We start from the raw sequence: 27,937 nt of genomic DNA, 5'->3' as shown, positions 1-27,937 counted from the left end.
AACAGTCCTTAGTTCACTAGCCCAGGTGGGCAGCTTTGCTTCTTGCAATCATTCAAAGGTTTAAGTTCCTTTCATTTTGTTGCTTTGTTCTTGTTTACCTACCTCCGCATTTTCACTTGTGAGAAGAGAAGAGAAAGAACATGGAGGGACACATGGCCAATATCTCATGGCCCAGACTAAGAGATGACACTTATCACTCCCTCTCGTGTTTCACTGGCAAGGACTTAATCGCTGAAAGGAAGGATGGGAAATACTAGGCTGCAAAAGAGCCACTGTGTCCACAGCTACAGCTCCATCACCAGGGAGGAAGGGGCACATGGGTTTTAGTGAACTAGCAGTCTCTGCTACATTTGCCAACCTTGTCAATCAGTCAACTGAGTTCAAATGGTTCACCTCAATTAAGGGGAAGAGATTTTTTCCTAACTATACATGAGTCAATGTGGATTTGATCCCTCACTTTCTCCCCACACATGTGCCCTACTGAGGGATATTTAAAGACATCCCGTTCATTCTTCTTACTGACTTGTTAAAAATCTGATAGTCCTTATTTTACTGATTAAGCTTGGAATATAATGTTTAGGGATAAAGTTAGGCTACTAATCATGTTTCTACCAACTCCCTACAACATTTATTGGCTCCAGAGAGGGGAAGCCTTGAAGTGAAAATGGGTATCCTTTGGTGTCAACACATCAAAAATCTGCCTGGCCTATGTCATGCTCAACACTGATCTTTTAGCTCCTCAAACCACTTTGTAAAGGTTATGAAGGATGTGCTTTATGAATCTCTTATAACAGCCCTGCAAAATTTTTAATAACAAAGCAACCATCACAATGCTGTTAAAAATAATTAATAATTCACTGGGTCCCTATTTAACTCACCATGGCTGCCGAACATCACATAAAGAGATCAGGCTTCGGAGGTGAACCAAGGCATTAGTAAGTGTTGCAGGATCACAAAGGTGATTTCCCATTAGCCACATGGTAAATGTTCTGTAAATAGCAGCAGGAATGCTGCAACTCAATGCTGCCTATGCGTCAAGTCGTTTACGTTAAATGAAGTTATTATTTTGGTTAAATAAATTCCAAACCATTATTATAAACACATTAATTAAGGTAATGGTGTCATGAAACGGGTTTACTGTTAGCTTCACACACATACAGATGGAAGCTGGGACAACTCGGCTCTAATGAAGTCCTCAAAATGACACTCTGAACATTAAAGGGCACTGCACCTGAGATGAAAACGTATTTTCTGTTTGGCCAATGGCACTATTTAGACCCAGAATTAGTAAACTTTTGCCAAGATAATTTAACACAACGATTAAGAGAGGACAGGCTTTAAAATGAGAATGGTTTCTTTTTGACTAGAGGTTCTGTTGCTTATATCTGGATGACCCTGAGCAGCCGTACTTAGCTAGACCTTAGCACAACATATGCAAAATGAAGGTATTAACTGCTGTTGTCTTTTTCCCCCTTCTTAAAAATTGAAGTATATTTGACATACGATATTATATTAGCTTCAGGTATATAACATAGTGATTCAAAATTTATATACATTACGAATTGACAATCATGTTAAGCTTAGTAACCATCTGTCAACATACAAAGTTACAATATTATTGACTATCTTCCCTACGCTGTACATTACATCCCTATGACTTGTTTATTTTATAACTGGAAGTTTGTCCCTCTTAATCCCCTTCACCTCTTTTGCTCAACACCCCACACCCCTCTGGCGACCATCAGTTTGTTCCCGTCCTCTGTGAGCCTGTTTTGTTTGTTCATTTGTTTTGTTGTTATTTCTTTATATGATTGTTGCAAGAATTAAATTAGAACTTCTATGTCAAGCACTTTGCACAGTGTCAGGAATAGTAAAGGGGTCAATAAACGTTAACATATCATTGCTATTATTTTCCTCAAAATATTTATGTTGCCTACCCACTCATATTGTTAAACATTGGACCTTATGTTTGAAACAGAGAAAGGATTGGATTACGTTGTATATAACTGACAAGGAGAATACATATTTTTTTCCAATAGGAAAAACTCACATTCTAACCATTGGATACTGGAATGCGGTCTTTGAGGAGGGAGATCAAAATAGAGGGCGTAACGGATGACACATGGGTAAGAATATGGGCTGAGGAACCAAATTGCTGATCCTACAAACTATCAGAGGAGAGAACCTAGAGGATGGTGAGTAGTTCTTCACTTCAAAGTGAGAGCTGAGGAAATGAGCTTTAAACTGCAACTGAATGATACATATGGAGAATTTTTTATACCCATCAATAGGTATAATTGGAAGAGGGAAGACAGTTTGGATCATACCTGTTTAGCATGTTTGAAGAAACGATCATTATGAAATGCCTTCGAGAACTGACCTCACTGAAAACTTAAATGAATAAATAAAAGTCATTGAGACTGTTAAAAAATATATATATATTGCCCCTGGGTTTGCTATAAAAGGATCTCAGGGGTTATTACCATCTTATCAAATATTCCATTAAGACTAACAGCCCTAAAAGAGAACTGTCATTTGCCAAAATTTCCTCTGAGCCCTAGGAATCCTTTTTGTCAGTGTGTCATGCGTGGACCAGGATTCAATACAGAGAAGAATGAAGTCAGAACCTGGTTAATATATAATTAGCAATAAAAGAAGTTGGGGCATTTGAATAATACATCACATGGTCACATGAGAAGAATCCTAAGAAAATGGAGAGAACACGGGCTAGAGATAAATCATGTGTAAGTGGTAAGAAGGGAAATTGGATAGTAAGTAGAAAAGAGATGACAGCAAGTAGTAATAATGTCTTCTATTTGTATCTACTCTTTCTTAAAAGTAGTCCGGTGTTAATACTCACAGTATCTGTGAGAGAAGCCAGGAACAAGTATCCAAATCCTTATTTTAGAAAGAAAAAAATCAGGATGATAAGGTGACTTGCACAGGGTTTCCCTAATGAGTCAGGGGCTCAGCTGGGACTTTCTCTCAATCCTGTGCTATAGCCATTAAGACGCACTGCTGCTGGGTAGTCACGGGGGAAACACAAATACACTCCCCACATGCAAACATACCCATGTTCTTTCTTATCCTCTAATACTGAGATGATAGCAAAATTTAGAGGTTCCTGTTTACTTTATCTCTTTGTATACTGGAGGTCCTACTGTCTCCACAAAATGGAGTAAGTACTGCTCTAAATCTGTGTTTGTATGATCTGAGATAGAAGCAGCCATATAATCTGAGGCTTCTTAGAAATGTAGAATTTTAGATCTCACCCTAGACCTACTGAATCAGAATCAGCATTGTAGCAAGGTTCCCAGGTGTTTTCCATGCTTTAAATCACTCACAGCCAGTCTTCCTTTGTGTGTACTCTTCAAAGTGCCTCAACTCATGTTTCCCCATTTTACTTTCATGTACATGGACACCAGGCAGGGGAGTAAGGATACATATTTTGATTTTTTCTTTTTCTGAGATGCAGAAGGCTATGTCAACAAGAGCCACTCAGTCTAGCATAGCAGAACTCCATGAGAGTCTTCCTACCAATGCTTAGGAAAGTCCAACCCACCATTTCTCCTCCTCTACTGTGTTCATATCTCCGAGGTTCCCCTAGCAGCAGAGGCCTTGAAAGGCAGGGTTGAGAGTGAGGGCACATTGGAATTGCTTCCCTACCCCCACCCCCTGCAAGGAGAGTGAACTTTGCAAGTATTCATCTTTTAACAAGGAGGGCAAATGCGATTGCCCAGGTAACAGGTGAGACACCCTAAAAGTTACACTTATGGAGTAGATTGAGGAGTGGTCTGGTCTGAGCACTGTGCACTTCCCTCAAAGAAGAGGCTGAGCACAAGGCTGTTTTCTCTCAAAAGCCTGGAAAAGATGAGTGGTGTGGATAATATGAATACATAAGAGCAGACCAGAGTGGAAATTCTAATGATGCAAACATAAGTTAGATAAATTTGGTTCTTGAGTGATTCTGCTTTCAAGGGTTTAATACCAAATTTGAAACAAGAACGTAAGATTTCATACAAAGAAAGCACACTAGATATGAAGAAAACCACAAATAAAGTGCAATAGACGTTCAAATATGGCTCATGTTTGAATGAACCCCTTATAAATCTTTCCATAAATTCTCCTATGTGTCTATCTAGCCCATTCTAGTCCGTCATCCCAGACTGAGAAAGTAGTGTTCTCTGAGCTTGAGAACAAAGAGATTAAGGAGACAACCCTCATTTGTAATTAAGTTCCTTAATTTAAAAAAATGTATGGAACAACTGCTATGATTGGGCTTCTTCTTCCATAAATGGATGGGGGAGGGAAAAAAATCCATCCTAAAATTAGATAATGACAGTTATATAGTAGTGTCCTAAAATTAGATAATAACAGTTATATAGTAGTGTACTTAAAGGTACAGTGATAGCATCCTAAATTTAGATAATAAATTAGATAATAACAGTTATATAGTAGTGTACTTAAAGGTACAGTGATAGCGTGCACGCAATACAATGTCTTACTATTGATGGGAAAAAAAGAGGGATCAACGAGAGAGAGGAATTATTTAGAGAAGTGTTCTTTGTGATTACTGTTAAGTCTATCTGAACTCTTACTTCCTATGAGAGGCAGAATAATGGCCTCCCAAAGATGTCCAGGACCTAACCACTAGAACCTAGGCATATGCTACTTTACATGGCAAAGGGACTCTGCATGTGATTAAGTTAAAGATCTTGAGCTGGGGAGATTGTTCTGGATGACTTGGGTGTGCCTAATGTAATCATAGGGGTCTTAGCCACGGAAGAGAGAGAGACACACAGAAGAGAGAAAGAGAAAGACACTACAGAAAGATATTTGAACAGGAGGTCAGAGTGATATCACATGAAGAGGCTTCAACCCGCTACTGATGGCTTTAAACATGAAGGAATGAGGCCATAAACCAGGGAAGGCAAAGACATGGACTCTCCCTTATAGCTTCCAGGAAAGAATACAGCCCTGCCAGCATCCTGATTTTAGCCTGGCGAGACCTGAGTCAGATGTCAGACAGACTATATGATAATAAATTCGTGTTGTTTTAAGCCCCTATGTCAGTGACAACTTGTTACAGCAGTAATAGGAAACTAATACATTTGCTTGGTCTATGGTACCAACAAAGAGAGGGCTCTTTCATCACTTCCTAAGACCTAGGTGTCTATGTTTCAGTAAAAAAATAAAAAAAGGAGGAGGAAGGGGATTGCAAGTTTACCGATAGATATTGTTCCTGTTTTAACTAAGTGGCATCAAGGACTGTTAAAAACACACACAAAAAGGACATTTATTTAAAAGAATTCACAGTTAGAAATTTATATCTTTTTGGTCTATGTCCAGAACGCACACAAGTCATCAAAACAATGATGTCAATATTTGAATAAATGTGAGGATAGGATACAATTTTTGAATATACTAGATGACATAAATTACCCTACTGCTGTAAGATGACTTTCTAGTCACATGGGAGTCACAGCTACTCAAGATGATACCCTGTTTTCTGCTCTGGGAGGCCATGGTCAACCAGTGTATACCATGTCAGATAAAAGCTGGTTTGGATTTATTTGAAATGTAAGATTGTTTTAGAGAGTGGTTAGTCCTTGGGTGAACCTGGGAAATCCACACCGCTCAGCAACTGGGAATAGTGGGGAAAGATGTACCCAACTCATTGCAGTAGTCCAGAGAGGACTTACAAGCAGGAGCTAATTTGGGGCCAGAGGAAACCTCACAAGGAAATACCAAACTGAAGCAAGTTTCTTAAGCTAATTCTGGTCTGAACTATACTCATCCAAACAGGAATTTTGGATGAAGCCCAGGCAGCAAGAATGACGAATTCAAGACACAGAATTTTATGACAAATCTATTTCTCTTAGTTAATTATGCACCAAGCACTGCCTTCAGACTACAAGCTCCCGCGAAGAAATCAGTAACATTTCTATAAACAGACGGACCATCGAATTATATACCACAACACAAATATTCTGACCCTATTTCAGGCAATTTTTTGATAGGAAAGTAAATTGCCTTTCAGCAAAACCCTAACGATACCTGATCCCAGGATATTTTGTGTAAAGATTCTAGGAAAATCAGGAGTTGTGCTATGACAAAGCTAAACTGTTTGATTGGCGATCCTATCAATGATGTCCAAGACAGTGTTACTTAAAGAAAGAAACACTGCAAGGAAAGAACAGATTAGAGATGAGAGATTCCATACAATCTAGAAATGTATAATGTATAATGTATAATATATATAATGTAAAATGTATAATGTATAATCCATACAACCTAGAAATGTATAATGCATAATGTCATATGCACAGCCTTCAGATTTTTTATTTGAATAATCTTCGGTCTTACAGCATATTTCCTAGTAACTGGTATATACACAGCAAATTTTTGGATTGGTGATAAAAAAGCCAACATTTCTCCGGTGATGAATTAAAAAAACATTTACTTTCTTTACACCAGAAAAGCTCAATAACAGAAGTGATTCAAATGAGAGAATATCTCTTTCATCCAGAATGCCTGTAGCCCTCCACAGAGTAAATATCATGTCCCTGAACAACATTCTTGGAAGTCGAAATTCAGAATGTATTGATTAATTTTATGGTAGGAAAGTAATTTCTGTCATTTTTAAAATTTTTTTTTAAATTTTTTTGCGGTACGCGGGCCTGTCACTGCTGTGGCCTCTCCCGTTGCGGAGCACAGGCTCCGGATGTGCAGGCTCAGCGTCCATGGCTCACGGGCCTAGCCGCTCCGTGGCGTGTGGGATCTTCCCGGACCGGGGCACGAACAGGCTGCAGGCGGACTCTCTACCACTGCGCCACCAGGGAAGCCCTCTGTCATTTTTTTTTTTTTTTAATGAATTTCCATTGCTAGAGTCAACAGCAGTTTATAAACTGGGCTAAAAAAGTCTTATAGAGACTGGCCTTGACCAAGAGAAGGACAGAGAAAGTCTTCATTGAAAAGGCAGAGGCTGCTTCTCCTTGAATATCTTTTTAAATAACTTTGATAATTTTTTTTCATTCATTTTTCTCCCTTTTCTTGAAATAATTTGTAGTAAATGGTACAGATGAAAAACATGTTTAAACTCTAAAGAAATATAGACAATTTTGTCAAGAATACTTTTGTAATATTGGAAGAATATAACTTCAAGGATGTGTTTGGAATCAAATTACACTGGTCTCATTGGGAAGTAAATGGTGTTTGTGTGTACGTGCATGTATGTATCGATACTTTGACGTCTGTTCCTATTGCCCTCCAAAGATTTGTTAATTGCTCTGATATGCTAGGTAATTCTGCCTAGTTTACATCTTAGTTTCTTTTGTATCATCTTTAGCATCAATACTAAATAATTACTGAGTGAATATTGTATACATTGCATGATTCTTGTGCTAATCTGGTCAGAAGGCCCAGTTCTAGAGAGTGGATTTTATAACGGAGAAAATGTTATCCTTTCTCAATTTCATGGTCCATTCCGTTTTGCAACTTATCCCTGAGAAGAACACCAAAAGGCATGTGTGAGCAGGTCTACTAAGCCCTTGATTTAAAAATAGATCAAGCTACAAATACACTTAGCTTCTTGTAAAAAGTTACAGCTCTGGATAATGGATGTGATTTTTGTTGTTGTTGTTGTTTTAACATAGGTAGTGTGACATATGATGATATTATTTTGAAATCAGTCAGAACTGGATTTCAATTATAAGTCCACCTTGTACTACTAGCTAACTGACCTCAGGCTAGACCATAAATTTCTCAGGTACAAAATGGATTTGTTAATACCTCTCTCATCTGTGTATTGGTGGAATTAAAGGAGAGAACACAAGTAGACTGAGAATCACAGTGCCTGAAATTTGGTTGATATTTAATAATATTTTCTACTCCTTCTCCATACCTTCCTTTAGGAAGTATTGTGTCACTGACTAATTATTTCTATAACTTTTCTTCTTCCTAAGTAGGACTAATTTTTATTTGCATTAAAAACACATTAATATATTAAAAATAATTTTTAATTTTAGTATGATGAGATTTAATAAACAAATACATAGTTCACTGCATGATTTTAATCTGTCTTATATTTCCAAACTAAAGAGTAATAATTATCTTAATTTATGCTCAAGAATATTTCTTATTTTCCTTGATCATTTTTATTGGTTCACAGACAATTCTCTCTGGTTTATACTCCTTTGCCAAATCATATATTTCTTGAAAGGTAGAAACATGAACTACATGAGACATTTAAGGTATAAACTCCATATTTAATGGAAGTTAAGGAGAACTTTGTTTTTCCTGAAATTTCTACTACTTAGTTAACCAATTATATCTTCAGGAAAATATTCTTTTAGGTACTTTCCAGTTTTCTGCCTCAATCCTTACTATTGAAATTTACCACAATAAACAAATGGGACCTAATTAAACTTAAAAGCTTTTGCACAGCAAAGGAAACCATAAATAAGATGAAAAGACAGCCATCAAAATGGGAGAAAATATCTGCAAAGGAAGCAACTGACAAAGGATTAATCTCCAAAATATACAAACAGCTCATGCAGCTCAATATCAAAAAAACAAGCCAATCAAAAAATGGGCAAAAGACCTAAATAGACATTTCTCCAGTGAAGATATACAGATGGCCAAGAGGCACATGAAGAGATGCTCAACGGCACTAATTATTAGAGAAATGCAAATCAAAACTACAATGAGGTATCCCTTCACACCAGTCAGAATGGCCATCATCAAAAAATCTATAAACAAAAAATTCTGGAGAGGGTGCGGAGAAAAGGGAACCCTCTTGCACTGTTGGTGGGAATGTAAATTGATACAGCCACTATGGAGAACAGTATGGAGGTTCCTTAAAAAACTAAAAATACAACTACCATATGACCCAGCAATCCCACTACTGGGCATATACCCTGAGAAAAACATAATTCAAAAAGACACATATACCCCAATGTTCATTGTAGCACTATTTACAATAGTCAGGACATGGAAACAACCTAAATGTCTATCAACAGATGAATAGATAAAGAAGATGTGGTACATATATACAATGGAATATTACTCATCCATAAAAAGGAACAAAATTGGGTCATTTGTAGAGGTGTGGATGGACCTAGAGTCTGTCATACAGAGTGAAGTAAGTCAGAAAGAGAAAAACAAATACTGTATATTAACGCATATATGTGGAATCTAGAAAAATGGTACAGATGAACATATTTGCAGGGCAGGAATAGAGACGCAGATGTAGAGAACGGACATGTGGACACATGGTGGGGGGAAGGGGAGGGTGGGATGAATTGGGACATTAGGATTGACATATATACACTACCATGTGTAAAACAGATAGCTAGTGGGAACCTACTGTATAGCACAGGGAGCTCAGCTTGGTGCTCTGGGATGACCTAGATGGGTGGGATGGAGAGTGTGGGAGGGAGGTCCAAGAGGGAGGAGATACATGTATACATATAGCTGATTCACTTCGTTGCACAGCAGAAATTAACACAACATTGTAAAGCAACTATACTCCAAAAAAAAAAAAAATTAATTAAAAAAAAAAGAAATTTACCATGATCAAAAAACATGAACTTTGCTCTTTCTTCTTAGACTCTAATTCTTTACTGCTTAGTCTAAACCATGCTTACCTGTTGCTGGTTTTTCCCTTTCCACTGTGCATTGTGGAATTCTTGATCTATTGGGAAAAAATGACTTTATCCTCAATTTTTCCTGAAACAGTCCTTCTATAGGTCCTCTAGGTTTGGCATGAATGAAATTTAGCATCAGGGTTGTTCTGTCCTAGCCTAAGAAGGATCCATAAGCTGACAAAGGCACACAGAAAACAGCTGACAGTGATGGAGAAGAAGTGAGAGATGGTAAATCTGGTGGTGGTGGTAATAGTACAGGTGGAGAGTGGGGAATGCTGGGGGACTGAGTTGGGACTCAAATGTTGATAGTTCAATTATTGAGGGAGAAAGCAATCCAAAGCCCAGGCGTAAAGTTGTAATGGAAGAGGGGAAATGGCACAATAACTCTCTGAACTAGGGTATTTCCACTTTGCAGATGAAGAAGACAGCAGAAAAACTGAGGAACACATCTAATGTGATACAAGGAGCCGAGCTGGGATGTGAACGAAAAGAGTACTAGGCATTGCAGAAAAAAATCAACAGTCTCTAGAGAATCTCATGAACCAGGCATTTCCTACCTTAGTTGACTTTAATTCTGATACTGGAGGCATAAATAATAGTCTTCCATTCCTGCATACCTTAGAGATATTTTGCTATTCTAAGACTAGCTCTTAGACAATCTGAATGGCGATGCTCCAGGATCATCTATTTAATAAAACCCTCTTCAGTCGCATCTGTTCCTTTTCCCTCAAACTCACAGGATTAGAAGGACATGGTGGTCAGCATGCTTATCACTTGCTATTTACCACCATATCATTGGCTCGACCAATACTACTATCTTTCCCTCTTCTGAAATTAACCACATTCACTTGTACTAACAGGTGGCCGTGAAAATGAGCTGTTTTGATTTTCTGCTGCAGAAAGCAGAGTTGACCAACGGTCCTAGCTGCTACCCTCTGGAAATACCATGTTTACACCAAGGCCACCCTTTCCCTGGGCTGCTCTCAGCCGAAGACTGAACATGGTGATGATACTAATTCATGTCCATTTCTGAAGGATTTGGGACTCCTCAGATGGGTGACTTTGTACTAAAAACGACCTATCAGTCTGTACAAAACATTTTAGAACTGTACTACAGTCTGAGATTCTTCACAGATGTCAGACTTACATTGTGGTTTAAAGGCTCTTCCTGTCTGTTCAGGTCCTTTCCCTTTCTCCTTCAAAGGTGTTTCCACAAAATATCTCCTACACATCTAAACCTATTTATCTGCTTCTTGGAGGATCTAAACTAATACCACTACCCAAATCCCTCTTGCCCCTCACGGTGAGCCACACTCCTCCGTAGCCTGTCTTGTTGGCCTCAGATTCAATGATTGTTCTTTATATTCATTCCACTGTCATTATTCTATTATTGACTTTCTGTTATCTTCACTCCAGAGTTTCTCAAACCCCAAATCATAAAATAGGTCTCTCCACACTGATGTATGTTCACGAACATCCTCTCTGTACTTCCAATCATTACTGAATTTCTTGTAATAACTGTCTATATGTGCTAACTACCTGCCCATTAACAACCACTTATCTGGCTTCTATGCAAACTACTTTTTGGAAGGAATGTTTTCTCCAAATTCCATAGATATTTTCTCATTCTTATTTTCTTCAAGTTTTACACAGCATTTGATATAATGGATCACTCCCAGCTTTAATTCATCTAGTCCCTGACTTCTGCAGAATTCTTGTTTATTTTTTTTCCCACCAATTCTATGACTCAAATTTTTGGGAATCCATTGCCTCCTCCAACTCCATATGTAAATCACCTCCCAAGAAACTAATTATCAAGGGAGGCAACATAAGAGGTAAAAGAGGGAAATCTTATTCAGTCTCAAGGTCTCAATGATCACCCATCATGGAGGATGACCAAACCCCAATCTCTGGCTTGTATTTCTCTCTCAATCGCTATACTTCAATTGCATGCTGAATATCGACTGTATATTAAGTTCCACAAACTCATTTTATACCAAACTTCCTAAACTTATTCTTCCTCTTGAATTCATAATTTCTTTTAATGGCACCATCTTCCCACTCAAATCACACTTGAATCTTTACTTAATTTGGGACTGTTCTCCTGACTACAACCGACCCCTCACCACAACTCCCTTCTCTTACCTAATCCAATTAGATCACAAGAGGCACTGTCGTGTAATAACTCAGAAGTCTAGGCTCCACTCCATTTCCACTGCTGCTTCCCAAGTTCAGGTCTCCATTATCACTTACCTAGATATTAAAATAGCATCTCCTGGTTTCCTTTACTCTGTTTTCTCTCATAAACAAACTCATTTACCTTCTTATAATTGCAAAATGCCTCCGAAAAAAAACTGTTCTAATCATGGCATTCTCTTGCTTAAATCAGACTATTTCAACAGCCTAGAGCAGCAGACTTCGACCCAGTTACCTCAACATACCACAGTATTATCATCTATTTTGACATGTGTCAAAAGTAAGTTGCCACTATTTAATAATTAAAATACTGATGTTTGAGAATGACTTACAATAAAAAAATTAGAACAAATTCATAACAATTTTTTTAAAAAAAACATTCTTATTCATTTACATGATGATATACTTTCTTGAAGAGTTATAGTTATTTGTATAAAACTTTTGCCATGACCACATCCTGCATGTTATAATGTAATCTACCATATGTGCTATGGAAGAAAACTATGGAGAATGCTCATTCTTCAGGATCAAGGCCAAGTTCCCTAACCTGACATTTTATAGCTCTTCACAATTTGGCCCCAATCATCTTCCCCACTTCTGCTTGCATAGTCTTTGTGCTAACAAGAAGACAGCAATAACCACAAAGTCTAACTTCTTTATTGCTCACTTATATAACTTATGCCTATTTTTTCCCCCCACTCTACCTTTGCCATGCTGTTCCCTGTGCTCAGAAAGCTTTATTTCCGAGCTTTAGAGGTCTAAAGGTCAGGTGCAAAAGTCTTCACCTTCATGAAAATTTGACTCTTCTCTCAAGCTAGAAGTAGATGCTTTGCACTCTAAAACTTAATAGTATTTTACTTACTCCTCTGGGCGGGGGGGGGGGGGGGGGGGGGGGTCAGGTAATACTTTCTGCTTAATCTTCTAGCTTTAAAAATAATATTTTAATCATACACTAGAATATTAGCCACTTGAAAGTATGAGCTATTTATTTGTATTCCCCTCAATGCTTGGCACACAGTTGGTGTTCAAAAAAAATACTAAAAAAGACTTTATAAGGTCTTTGTTAAGTTTATTCATTGGTTTGACATGTCTCCCTGCAAACCTGGGACTCTTCCTTTATAAGACTTTTCTTAAATCATTTATTCAAGTATTAAGTCAAACTAACCTCAGCACATTTTCCCCAGGAATACCACTGTTACCATTTCTCCATTCAAAGAGAAGAAAATTTACCTCTACACTTAGTTTTCTATTTCTTAGCTAATGACATTTTTCTCTCAATCCTCTGATGGCTGGGAGAAAAAATCTTACTGTGGAAATGTTTTAATTACAGCGGATATAATGTTCTTGTACTTACCAATTACCTCAAGAAAAATAGTGAAATAGTTGAGTAAGTACAATTTTACTCTTAAAGAAACTATACTCACCTTCTCATAGCATGCTGCAGAATCGAAAAGCCACATCTCCTGATCTCCAGCTCAACATTGAGCTTGCTAGTCCACTAAATCTGCAGCCTGTGCTAGAAGTCAGGTCAGTTCAGCTTGGGTGGGGCTGGGCCTGACACAGGGTTGAGAAGGTGCTTCAGAAAAAGAAAAGAAATTCAAAATGGAATCATAATCCCATAATGTCTGCTACTGCAGAGGGCAGGAGGGACTAAGAGAGGTCACTTAATTAATTCCTTTGTCCCGGGGACAGGAATATGACTAACCTCTTCTGAAATAGTGGTTTATTTTCCTTAGCCCTCTGAAAACAAGGAATCTGGAGTGTATACCATGGTTTCATTTTTTCCCCCACAGATTTTACTTCCCTGTGCTTATTAGCAAGAGGAAAAATCTGTCCACAAGCTCCCTCTGACAGAAGAGGTATGCTGAACCCAATTTCCTGAGTTATAACCCTGACTTTGGCATAAAATTTTTGATAATTTGATCCATTTGACCTTTTAGTAATTGAAGTATAAGCATTTATTTTCCACCAAAGGAACTTAATTTTCTAAGACTGAAATTGAAAATTTTGATACAATGTGAGAGACAGCTAACTATTTCCCGTTGTGAAAAGAGAAAAAACATCAGTGACAGATGCAAAGTAGTACTTTCTAGCAAAGGTTTGGTGTGCACCAATGCCTTCTACTGCTCCTCGATGACTACAAGTTTAGAAAAGTGAAGGTATTTTCCCAGGAAGATAAAACGCTTAAGTTAACTCAAAGCAACTTTTGATTACTTCTCCAAAGGGGAGATGGAATACTAAAATCTTCCAAGGTTCTCCTCAACTTTAGCAAGATGCATTTGTGTGATAGAAGACATCTGGTATTTAGGATACCGTGGAGACTACATTCCTAAAACTGCTGATTCACAATGGAGGTAAAGAAATTTGTCACAGACAGTATGATTTTCTCACATTGGCGGGCTTTCATAAATCATCTCTTATTGCAGACTCCATGGACAACTGTCATAGAAAAGACTGAAGGTCTTTTTCAGTCTCACAATGGAGTTTGTTTCCCAAAGGAGAAACTATCAGCAGAATTTTCAAGGAGAAAGGACAGTCTCTGTGCCAAATCTCCTTAGATCATCAAAATACGAAAGAAGGAATCATGTCGTTGAATACTGTGCACATGTACACAAGTTCCCTCACTCTCACTCTTTCTAATACACACACACACACACACACACACACACTCTTCTACTGCCCTGTCCCTTGTCAACCAGTTCAATATTTCAGACCCAAATGAAGTGAGCTCAGGGAAAGAAAGATTCACACTGAAGTGCGAAAACATTCCAGGAAGAAAAAGACAGATCCGTTTAAGAGCACAAATACACCCAATAAATCATGGTGAGCTTGGTGGGGTGACTGCTCTTCCTTCTGGAAGCTTTGTAATTACTCTCTCAACACAGCAACAACTTTCTTTGGAAACGGACACTCTATATACAAGACAATTACAGCACGAGGTATCACTTCTGGTCAAAGCCCAGGGCACATATGTCACAATCCATTAGGCAGGAGACAGAGCTGAGCAGCCTGAAGTTTATTAAACCCAAGGATCACTTTTCCTAATCACTCTTCTCAAGGTCTCCCAAGGGCAGCCATCAACTAGTTCTAATAGTCTATTAATCCAGTCTGCAAATTATTCTCTTCAAGTCCAGACTTTATGAATTATTAATCTGATCTATGGGATCTGGTCATTCGCAATTCAGCATCCCCCAAACAATCTTCTAATCCTTTGTTACAGCTCACAATTGGAAATTCTCAGAAGACACTACAATGATGAATTTTATTTCACTTTACCCTGTAAGAATCTGACTTGTCTGGATTATGTTTCAGCCCTCTAGAGTATATCTTGGGAAATTCAGGTCGACAGAACAACGATACAAAAGTGTAGAAGGCATTCTTGCTTTTTGGTGTTCCTGAGACCTCCCTTATCTGAAATACCTAAGATATGTCTCCTTTATATGTACCTTTTTCATAGTTAAGTATGTAATATCTTGAATTATCCTCTAATTGGTTCACATGTAAAAGCATCATTTTCCCAATTAGTCTGTAAGGGAAGAGGCGAAGCCTTGAACGGTCTCATTTTGCCAGCAGTGATGTGCTGGAGCTGGCTTGTACAAGCTGGTGAGAGCCAACTTTTAACTTTTCAGAAAATTCTGCCAGCCATTTTAACAACCTAAGAAATACAGATTTACAATTAAATAAATTACATTAAAAGCAAAGATCATAAATACTCAAAACATATCACCCCTTAATTATTTTACTATTATCTGTAGTCTTGAGGTTATTACAATCTAATGTATGTTTATGTTCAAAATATGATATAATGGAGTGCTGCTATGCATCTTTTCACAAATTCATTTTCACCAGCTTCACATTCAATGACTTCACTTGGTAGCTTGGCCATGGCTGAAGTAATTATACCACAGAAATCAGCAAATACTAGAAATCAGTGTTCTCCCCTTTCCCTCACAAAAGTGGTTGTTAAACATTTACCAGTATACTACTGATCATTGTTAAAATCATCTAACCAATTAAAGGTTCAGAATCATCTTCCAGAAAGTGGAAAAGGAAACCACAATACTAGAGAAATCAATCACTGACTCACTAATTCTCTCCTCCCTCACCATTCTGAGGACAGCTGTTCCATGCACAGCCTTTGCTCGTTTGAAGCCATCTTTTATACTGGGTGACCTTGACTTTGTTTTTTAAAATTCTCTGGGCCTCATTCTGTACAAAGAGTGAGACCACAATCCAAGCTGCAATGATCAGAAGTCTGACACAATCATGTGCTCTCCTTTGAGCACTCCAAACGAGTTCCCATATTAATAATAATTGCTAACATTTTTTGAGCGCTCACTGTAGGCTGAGCACTGCACTAGGTACTTTCTGTACTATTTCATTTGACTCTAACAACTTGATAAAGTAGGTATAACTGTTGCACTTCGTAGAGGAAAAAACACACTTGGCCTAAGTAACTTGCTTGTTCACATAAGTAGCAAGTGGCAGAGTTAGGCAAATCTGGTTCTGGGACACCCCTCTTAACCAGTTCACAAAAATGTAACCCATGCCAGTAAAAAATGTTTAGGCCTCAACAAGGAAGCAATAGTCAAAGTCTTAGAAACTTTGGTGAGAACATTGTTTCTTAGAAACTTTGGTGAGAAAACATTGGTGAGAACAAGGAAAACACCACCATTAACGGTGTTTTTAGTTTTCTGATACTTGATTGGCTGCCAGATTTCTAATGATTGGGGAACTGATAAGAGACTCAGGAAGGTTTTGAAAAGATCCTCTGAATGTTCCAGTTGACCTGAAGACTCATTATTTAGAGAGACCACAATCAGGACAGGGGAAAAGATCTTTCCAGTCCATTCCAGCTGATCAAATGTTGCTCACCTCGTACGTTTGTTTCTAGGCAGCAAATGAGACATTGATCAACTCAGGAGACACCATTCAGGAAGGAAAGTGAATGGACATCCTGAGTACACTGAGGAACACTTACCAGAGAGAAAAATGAGCATACTTAGCCTGGAGAAAAGTTGAGAGATACATCAGAACTATTTGCAAACATTTGATAAGCTGTCATGTAAGAAAGACACTAGACTTACTTTGACCTTAAGAGCAGAATTAGATTCAACTTAGAAAAGTTAAAGAAAGGAATATTTTAAGAAAGAAGATTCTAATGATTAGAGTTATTGAAAAACAAAGTGATCTTTATATGGTATTAAGTTTTCTGTACGACTGAAGGTGTTAAAGCAGGGCTGAGTAATCCTGGCACAAGAGATTCAGGATGGTCTTTGAGGTCATTTCAAACTGTGATATTTCCCTGTTCTAGGTAGAAAGAGACTGAATTGAGATTGTCACCCTTAATCACTCCCAGCCCCACATCTTCAATCACATATGATCCAAGTTTCCCAAAAACAAGCTCCTTGGGCAGTTTCTTTTCAAAGGCCTGCCCTGAATAGGTGACATGGACGGTGGGTAGAGAAGAAACAAACCAGAGTGGAAAGAGCTGAAAAAAGCCATTATCTAAGCTGAGTAAAGGCAACTCTGACCTCAGAGGTGGCTGTTTTCACCAGGTAACATAAAACGTTAGGCAGTTGTGGGAAATGTTAGAGGAAAGAATGTCTGATTAAAAAGAAAATGAGAGGACACTTCCCTGGTGGTCCAGTGGTTAAATCTTCACCTTCCAATGCAGGGGGTGCAGGTTTGATCCCTGGTTGGGGAGCTAAGATACCACATGCCTCGTGGCCAAAAAACCAAAACTTAAAAAAACAGAAGCAATATTGTAGCAAATTCAATAAAGACTTTAAAAAATGGTTCACATCAAAAAAAAAAAAAAAAAAGAAAGAAAGAAAATGAGAAAATAGTCAAAGAAGAGAAATACAAGTTAGTTAGAAAGATTTTCCACTTTCATTGCTGCATTATTCATAACACTTAAGGTATGGAAACAATCTAAATGTCTATTGACAGATAAATGGATGAAGAAAATGATATATACACACATTCCTGCCATATGCAGCAACACAGATGAACTTGGAGGACATTATGCTAAGTAAAATAAGCCAGTCACAGAAGGACAAATACCATATAATTCCACTTTTATGAGGAATAGAAATTAGTAAAACTGATAGAAACAGGGAGTAGAATGGTGGGTGTCAAGGGCTGTGGGGAGGTGGAAATTGAGAGTTGCTGTTCAAAGGGTATAAAGTTTCAGTTATGCAAGGTAAGTTCTGGAGATCTGCTGTATAACACTGTGTCTATAGTTAACAACTATATGGTGTACATAAAAGAGGGCAGATGTCATATTAAGTGTTCTAACCACAATAAACAACAACAACAAAAAGACTTTTCAAATGATACACATGAACTTATTTACAAAACAGAAATAAACACACAGATGTAGAAAACAAACTTACAGTTACCAAAGGGGAAAGGGGGTGAAGGGAGGGATAATATGTAGAATATATATATATATATATATATATATATATATATATATATATATATATATATATATATATATAATATATAATATATATTATATTAAAGGCAACTCTATATATAATATAATATATATATATTCTTTTTCAGATTATTTTCCATTATAGGTTATTACAAGATAGTGAATACAGGCCCATGTACTATACAGTAGGTCCTTGTTTTTAATCTATTTAATAAATATATATATATATATTCCTTTTTTGTACACCTGAAACTAACACAACATTGTAATCAACTATACTTCAATAAACAATTAAAAATAAAGATTTTTCAAGTCAATGGAATATCAATTCCAGAAAATGTATCCAGAGGAGTGGGAATGTGGTGTATTTCCTATTTATAACAGGAAAGTTAGCAAAAGGTAGCAATAGAAGGTAATTTTTTTCTCAATGTATACTTTTTAAATCTTGGATGAACACTACATATAACTGTTATCAAGAGAAGACTGGTTTGCCTTACAGTATTTCGTTGGCAACTTCTTAATTGTTGCTTTTAGCATCTCATTGTTCTGGTCAGTAAGTGTACTATTGTAGTCATAAATGTACGTCCTAATTATTTTAAGCCATAAATACAGTAACACCGGAGGAACAAAGATGGCGGAGTAGAAGGACATGCTCTCACTCCCTCTTGCGAGAACACCAGAATCACAACTAGCTGCTGGACAATCATCGACAGGAAGACACTGGAACTCACCAAAAAAGATACCCCACATCCAAAGACAAAGGAGAAGCCTCAGTGAGATGGTGGGAGGGGTGCAATCACAGTAAAATCAAATCCCATTACTGCTGGGTGGGTGACTCACAGACTGGAGAACACTTAGACCACAGAAGTCCACCCACTGGAGTGAGGTTCTGACCCCACGTCAGGCCTCCCAACCTGGGGGTCAGGCAACGGGAGGAGGAATTCCTAGAGAATCAGACTTTGAAGCCTAGTGGGATTTGATTGCAGGACTTTGACAGGACTGGGAGAAACAAAGACTCCAACCTTGGAGGGCACACACAAAGTAGTGTACGCATGGGACCCAGGGGAAGGAGCAGTGACTCCAGGAAAGACTGAATCAGACCTACCTGCTAGTGTTGGAGGGTCTCCTGCAGAGGCAGGGGTGACTGTGGCTCACCGAAGGGAAGGGACAAGGACACTGGCAGCAGAAGTTCTGGGAGGTAATCCTTGGTGTGAGCCCTCCCAGAGTCTGTCATTAGTCCCACCAAAGAGCCTAGGTAGGCTGCAGTGTTGGGTTGCCTCAGACCAAACAACCAACAGGGAGGGAACCGAGCCCCACCCATCAACAGCAAGCAGATTAAAGTTTTACTGAGCTCTGCCCACCACAGGAACAGTCAGCTCAACCCACAATCAGTCCCTCCCATCAGGAAACTTACACAAGCCTCTTAGATAGCCTCATTCACCAGAGGGCAGACAGCAGAAGCAAGAAGAAATACAATCCTGCAGCCTGTGGAAGAAAACCCATATTCACAGAAAGATAGACAAGATGAAAAGGCAGAGGGCTATGTAGCAGATGAAGGAACAAGATAAAACCCCAGAAAAACAACTAAATGAAGTGGAGCTAGGCAACCTTCCAGAAAAAGAATTCAGAACAATGATAGTGAAGATGATCCAAGACCTAGGAAAAAGAATGGAGGCAAAGATCAAGAACATGCAAGAAACATGCAACAAAGACCTAGAAGAATTAAAGAACAAACAAACAGAGATGAACAATACAATAACTGAAATGAAAAATACAGTAGAAGGAATCAATAGCAGAATAAGTGAGGCAGAAGAACGGATAAGTGACCTGGAAGACAGAATGGTGGAATTCACTGCTGTGGAACAGAATATAGAAAAAAGAATGAAAAGAAATGAAGACAGCCTAAGAGACCTCTGGGACAATGTTAAACGCAACAACATTTGCATTATAGGGGTCCCAGAAGGAGAAGAGAGACAGAAAGGACCTGAGAAAATATCTGAAGAAATTATAGTCGAAAACTTCCCTGACATGGGGTAGGAAATAGCCACCCAAGTCCAGGAAGTGCAGTGAGTCCCATAGACTACAAAGCCAAGGAGAAACACCCCGAGACACATACTAATCAAATTGGCAAAAATTAAAGACAAAGAAAAATTATTGAAAGCAGCAAGGGAAAAATGACAAATAACATACAAGGGAACTCCCATAAGGTTAATAGCTGATTTCTCAGCAGAAACTCTACAAGCCAGAAGGGAGTGGCATGATATACTTAAAGTGAAGACAGGGAAGAACCTACAACCAACATTACTCTACCCGGCAAGGATCTCATTCAGATTCAAAGCAGAAATCCAATGGTTTACAGACCAGCAAAAGCTAAGAGAATTCAGCACCACCAAACCAGCTCTACAACAAATGCTAAAGGAACTTCTCTAAGTGGGAAACACAAGAGAAGAAAAGGACGTACAAAAAAAAAAAGCCACAACAATTAAGAAAATGGTCATAGGAACACACATATCAATAATTACTTTAAACGTGAATGGACTAAATGCTCCAACCAAAAGACACAGGCTTGCTGAATGGATACAAAAACAAGACCCATATATATGCTGTTTACAAGAGACCCACATCAGACCTAGGGACACATACAGACTGAAAGTGAGGGGATGCAAAAAGATATTCCATGCAAATGGAAATCAAAAGAAAGCTGGAGTAGCTATACTCATATCAGATAAAATAGACTTTAAAATAAAGAATGTTACAAGAGCCAAGGAAGGACACTACATAATGATCAAGGGATCAATCAAAGAAGAAGATATAACAATTATAAATATATATGCACCCAACATAGGAGCACCTCAATACATAAGGGAACTGCTAACAGCTATAAAAGAGGAAATTGACAGTAACACAACAATAGTGGGGGACTTTAACACCTCACTTACACCAATGGACAGATCATCCAAAGTGAAAATAAATAAGAAAACAGAAGCTTTAAATGACACAATAGACCAGATAGATTTAATTGATATTTATAGGATATTCCATCCAAAAATAGCAGATTACACTTTCTTCTCAAGTGCGCACGGAACATTCTTCAGGGTAGATCACATCTTGGTTCACAAATGAAGCCTTAGTAAATTTAAGAAAATTGAAATCATAACAAGAATCTTTTCTGACCACAATGCTATGAGATTAGAAATGAATTACAAGGAAAAAAACTTAAAAAATACAAACACATGGAGGCTAAACAATGCATTACTAAATAATCAAGAGATCACTGAAGAAATCAAAGAGGAAATCAGAAAATACCTAGAGACAAATGTCAATGAAAACACGATGATCTAAAACCTATAGGACTCAGCAAAAGCAGTTCCAAGAGGGAAGTTTATAGCTATACAAGCCTACCTCAAGAAACAAGAAAAATCTCAAATAAAATATCTAAACTTACACTTAAAGGAACTAGAGAAAGAAGAACAAACAAAACCCAAATTTAGCAGAAGGAAAGAAATCATAAAGATCAGAGCAGAAATAAATGAAATAGAAACAAAGAAAGCAATAGCAAAGATCAATAAAACTAAAAGCTGGTTCTTTGAGAAGATAAACAAAAATTGATAAACCATTAGCCAGACTCATCAAGAAAAAGAGAGAGAGAACTCAAATCAATAAAATTAGAAATGAAAAAGGAGAAGTTAAAACAGACACCACAGAAATACAAAGCATCCTAAGAGACTACTACAAGCAACTCTATGCCAATAAAATGGGCAACCTGGAAGAAATGGACAAATTCTTAGAAAGGTATAACCTTCCAAGACTGAACCAGGAAGAAATAGAAAATATGAACAGACCAATCACAAGTAATGAAATTGAAACTGTGATTAAAAATTTTCCAGCAAACAAAAGTCCAGGACCAGATGGCTTCACAGATGAATTCTATGAAACATTTAGACAAGAGCTAACATCCATCCTTCTTAAACTCTTCCAAAAAATTGCAGAGGAAGGAACACTCCCAAATTCATTCTATGAGGCCACCATCACCGTGATTCCAAAACCAGACAAAGATAATACAAAAAAAGAAAATTACAGAGCAATATCACTGGTGAATACAGATGCAAAAATCCTCCACAAAATACTAGCAAACAGAATGCAACAACACATTTAAAGGATCATATACCATGATCAAGTGGGATTTATCCCTGGGATGCAAGGATTCTTCAATATACACAAATCAATCAATGTGATACACCATATTAACAAATTGAAGAATAAAAATCATATGATCATCTCAATAGATGCAGAAAAGCTTTTGACAAAATTCAACACACATTTATGATAAAAACTCTCCAGAAAGTGGGCATAGTGGGAACCTACCTCAACATAATAAAGGTCATATACAACAAACCCACAGCTAACATCATTCTCAATGGTGAAAAACTTAAAGCATTTCCTCTAAGATCAGGAACAAGACAGGGATGTCCACTCTCACCATTATCATTCAACACAGTTTTGGAAGTCCTACCATGGCAATCAGAGAAGAAAAAGAAATAAAAGGAATCCAAATCAGAAAAGAAGAAGTAAAACTGTCACTGTTTGCAGATGAGATGATACTATACATAGAGAATCCTAAAAATGGCACCAGAAAACTACTAGAGCTAATCAATGAATTTGGTAAAGTTGCAGGATACAAAATTAATGCACAGAAATCTGTTGCATTCCTATACACTAATGATGAAAAATCTGAAAGAGAAATGAAGGAAATACTCCCATTTACCATTGCAACAAAGAGAATAACAGACCTAGGAATAAACCTACCTAGGGAGACAAAAGATCTACATGCAGAAAACTATAAAACACTGATGAAAGAAATTAAAGATGATACCGAGAGATGGAGAGATATACCATGTTCTTGGATTGGAAGAATCAACATTGTGAAAATGACTATACTACCCAAAGCCATCTACAGATTCAATGCAATCCCTATCAAATTACCAATGGCATTATTTACGGAACTAGAACAAAAAATCTTAAAATTCTTATGGAGACACAAAAGACCCCAAATAGCCAAAGTAGTGTTGAGGGAAAAAAACAGAGCTGGAGGAATCATACTCCCTGACTACAGACTATAGTACAAAGCTACAGTCATCAAGACAATATGGTACTGGCACAAAAACAGAAATATGGATCAATGGAACAAGATAGAAAGCGCAGAGATAAACCCACGCACCTACGGTCAACTAATCTATGACAAAGGAGGCAAGGATATACAATGGAGAAAAGACAGTGTCTTCAGTAAGTGGTGCTGGGAAAACTGGACAGCTACATGCAAAAGAATGAAATTAGGGCTTCCCTGGTGGTGCAGCGGTTGAGAGTCCGCCTGCCGATGCAGGGGACACGGGTTTGTGCCCCGGTCCGGGAAGATCCCACATGCCGTGGAGCGGCTGGGCCTGTGAGCCATGGCCGCTGAGCCTGTGCGTCCGAAGCCTGTGCTCTGCAATGGGAGAGGCCACAACAGTGAGAGGCCCACGTACCGCCAAAAAAAAAAAAAAAAAAAAAAGAATGAAATTAGAACAGTCCCTAACACCATACACAAAATTAAACTCCAAATGGATTCGAGACCTAAATGTAAGACCAGACACTATAAAACTCTTAGAGGAAAACATAGGAAGAACACTCTTTGACATAAATCACAGCAAGATCTTTTTGGATCCACCTCCTAGAGCAATGGAAATAAAAACAAAAATAAAAAAATGGGACCTAATGAAACTTCAAAGCTTTTGCACAGCAAAGAAAACCATAAACAAGACGAAAAGACAGACCTCAGAATGGGAGAAAATATTTGCAAATGAATCAACGGACAAGGGATTCATCTCCAAAATATATAAACAGTACATGCAGCTCAATATTAAAGAAACAAACAACCCAATCCAAAAATGGGCAGAAGACCTAAATAGACATTTCTTCAAAGAAATCATACAGATGGCCAAGAAGCACATGAAAAGCTGCTCAACATCACTAATTATTAGAGAAATGCAAATCAAAACTACAATGAGGTATCACCTCACACCAGTTAGAATGGGCATCATCAGAAAATCTACAAACAACAAATGTTGGAGAGGGTGTGGAGAAAAGGGAACCCTCTTACACTGTTGGTGGGAATGTAAATTGATACAGCCACTATGGAGAGCAGTATAGAGGTTCCTTAAAGAACTAAAAATAGAATTACCATATGACCGAGCAATCCCACTACTGGGCATATACCCAGAGAAAACCATAATTCAAAAAGACACATGCACCCCAATGTTCATTGCAGCACTATTTACAATAGCCAGGACATGGAAACAATGTAAATGCCCATCGACAGATGAATGGATAAAGAAGAGATGGTACATATATACAATGGAATATTACTCAGCCATAAAAAGGAATGAAATTGGGTCATTTGTTGAGATGTGGATGGATCTAGAGACTGTCATAGAGTGAGGTCAGAAAGACATAAACAAATATCACATATTCACACATGTACATGGAACCTAGAGAAATGGTACAGATGAACCAGTTTGCAGGGCAGAAGTTGAGACACAGATGTAGAGAACTAATATATGGACACCAAGGGGGGAAAACTGTGGGGGGTGGGGATGGTGGTGTGCTGAATTGGGCGATTGGGATTGACATGTATACACTGATGTGTATAAAATTGATGACTAATAAGAACCTGCTGTATAAAAAATAAATAAAATTAAATTAAAAAATAAAACAAAAATACAGTAACACGTAATTTAACCATGTAATCAAAATTTTCCTGCTGAGGGTGGTATTTACCTGTTGTTGAAAACTGAACATTTAGTCCTCTAGTTTGTTGCTTCCCCCATGCAGGGGGTGAGCTGGATGCTAACTGTGAGCTCTGGCTCTGAGGTCTCAGCCTCAGGTTCAGGTCTGAGGTCTGAGCTGCCTGCATTTGTATGCCAACTTGGGCTGACTCTGGGGAAGTTACTTAACTTCTCCTTGTCCCATTTACACATACAATGTATATAAAAATTGTATTTCTCTCTTAGGCTTGTTATGAGGAACAAAATAAGTTTATATATATATATATATATTTATATATATAAAATAACTATATATATATATATATATATATATATATATATAAAGGCAGTGCCTGGCTATAATAGATGCTCAATAAGTAGTTATAATAATAGCTATTATTTTATTACTATAATCTTCAAATTTAAACAAGCAATTTATCTTTCATTTCACTGATCAGACTGATTTAAAATTTCTTTCAGTGTTATACGGATACAACCTAAGAATACCTTGAACATTTTCATTTGGTATAGACTGACTTATATATAAACACCAATATCAGTGTTATTGACCTTAGTTCATTTTAAACCTTGGTAATACCAGGTTAAAGAATAGAAAGTGTGGTTATCTCAGGTTTATTGAAAATCCCCATGAAAGATTCACATCAGAAATGATTGCTTCTGGGAGGGGGAAGGGTAAACTGGGATGAAGTGAGAGAGTGACATGGACATATATACACTACCAAGTGTAAAATCGATAGCTAGTGGGAAGCAGCCACATAGCACAGGGAGATCAGCTCAGTGCTTTGTGACCACCTAGAGGGGTGGGATAGGGAGAGTGGGAGGGAGACTCAAGATGGAGGGGATGTGGGGATATATGTATATGTATAGCTGATCCACTTTGTTATAAAGCAGAAACTAACACACCATTGTAAAGCAATTATGCTCCAATAAAGATGTTAAAAAGAAAAAAGAAATGATTGCGCCTGCTCAATTCACATATATATATATATTTTTTTTTCGGTATGCGGGACTCTCACTGTTGTGGCCTCTCCCATTGCGGAGCACAGGTTCCGGACGCGCAGGCTCAGCGGCCATGGCTCACGGGCCCAGCCACTCCGCGGCATGTGGGATCTTCCCGGACCGGGGCACGAACCCAGGTCCCCTGCATCGGCAAGCGGACTCTCAACCTACTGCGCCACCAGGGAAGCCCTCACATCATCTAGATATGAAGTGTAATTGTGTTTCCCAGTACCTGTATGTTAGCTATCTGGTGAACAGTAGAGTGAAGTTAAAAATAATGTCACATTTTATCTTCTGCACCTCTAATGGTTGACTAGTGAGGCTGAGATTTGAGGACACATGATGATGAATGATTTGAAATGATTAGAAAAGTTAAAAGGAAGAGGATAAAAGCATGCATGTGTGTGTACAGACTTATACCTTCACATTACTTGACAGTTGTGGATTCTGGAACAGGCCTGTGCTTTGGAACTCACTGCTAACATCAGGGGTTTAAGCTATGCTTTCAAATACAGTGCAGATAGAGAACATTTTATTAACACAGAATGCAATTGGACGGTGCTTCTAGAAGGTGAGATTGAAAAAGAGCTTGAGGAAAAGAAACCTTGGAACAGGGAAAATGATGTGGCTGAACAGGATGCTCTGGTTGTTCTTTAAACGCTGGAGATGGAGGAATAATTACTAACACGTTAAGCATCATTTTCACTGTGTGGACAGAGAGACAATGTGCAGAGGGTAATCAGTTGCCATGAGACTGACTCCTCACCTCTGCAGTGAGGCTGCCTCAAAGGGCCTGGTGTGAGTGACGCAAACCTCCTGGCACTGTTGTGATTAGAGAGAAATGCATTTCAGTAGGAAGCTGGGCATCCAAAACGCCAAGATTAAAAAAAAAAAAAGAAACATGCAAATAAAGACTCTCACAGCTCAGACCAGCAGACTTCATCACACATTCTTTTAGAATGTAGTTCTCTGAACAAGATCTCTGTTAGCAATGAGCTGCCATCACTCCCTGTGCTCCCACTCTCCTGTCAAGCCACAGATGAATATTCATATCAGGTTATTTTAATCATGTTTTTTTCTTGATGTGACATAATTCTACATAATTTATTTTCTCTTCTTGGGGGTTAAAATAAAAAGCCTCTTTATTTTTTTTTTCCTCACCATCAAGTCCAAAACTTTTTCTTTTTCCTTTCTGGCCCTGAGACAGAATAGGACAGGATGACACAGAGAGGTGACCGCACTGGCAATGTTACCATTGGAAATCAATGCCCGTGTCCTTGGCCTGTTCTGGGGAATGTAATGGTCTGGAACGCTAAGCACAACAAGACATGAGGTACCTGAGGGAATCTAGGGGGTCAGAATGTCAGGTTACAGAGGGTCTGTGTGTGTCTAATACGCCAGTGTGAGGGAGGCTTCCAGAACAGACGTATTCTGAGCCTGGCTTAAGGCAGTGTTTCCACCAGTAATCCGGAATCCAATGTAAACCCATCCTTTTACCTTCTTTGCGGGGAAGAAGGGGTGGGAAAGGGAGGCTTCTGGAAAAGAAGAGCCAGAGATGAACAGAGAGAGAAACAGACACACTCAGCTACAGACAGACACACAGACAAACTGAGAGAGGCAGAGACAGAGAGAAAACAAAATGATATCTAATGCATTTCCCGTTTGTTTTTCCTGAACCCACAGTAAAAGATAGGGATCTATATCCCTATATTAGATAGGGATCTAATAGAGATTTCCAGTTTGTTCAACATTACGTTTACTCTAAGTAAGTACTAGGAAATTCTGTATGGCAGACAAAATTCAAAACCAAAGAAAAGAGGGTGATATTT

This window comes from Tursiops truncatus, chromosome 4 (genome assembly GCF_011762595.2).
Source record: "Tursiops truncatus isolate mTurTru1 chromosome 4, mTurTru1.mat.Y, whole genome shotgun sequence".
NCBI lineage: Eukaryota > Metazoa > Chordata > Mammalia > Artiodactyla > Delphinidae > Tursiops > Tursiops truncatus.
The sequence above is the reverse complement of the archived record's forward strand: the minus strand, read 5'-3'. Positions refer to the sequence as shown.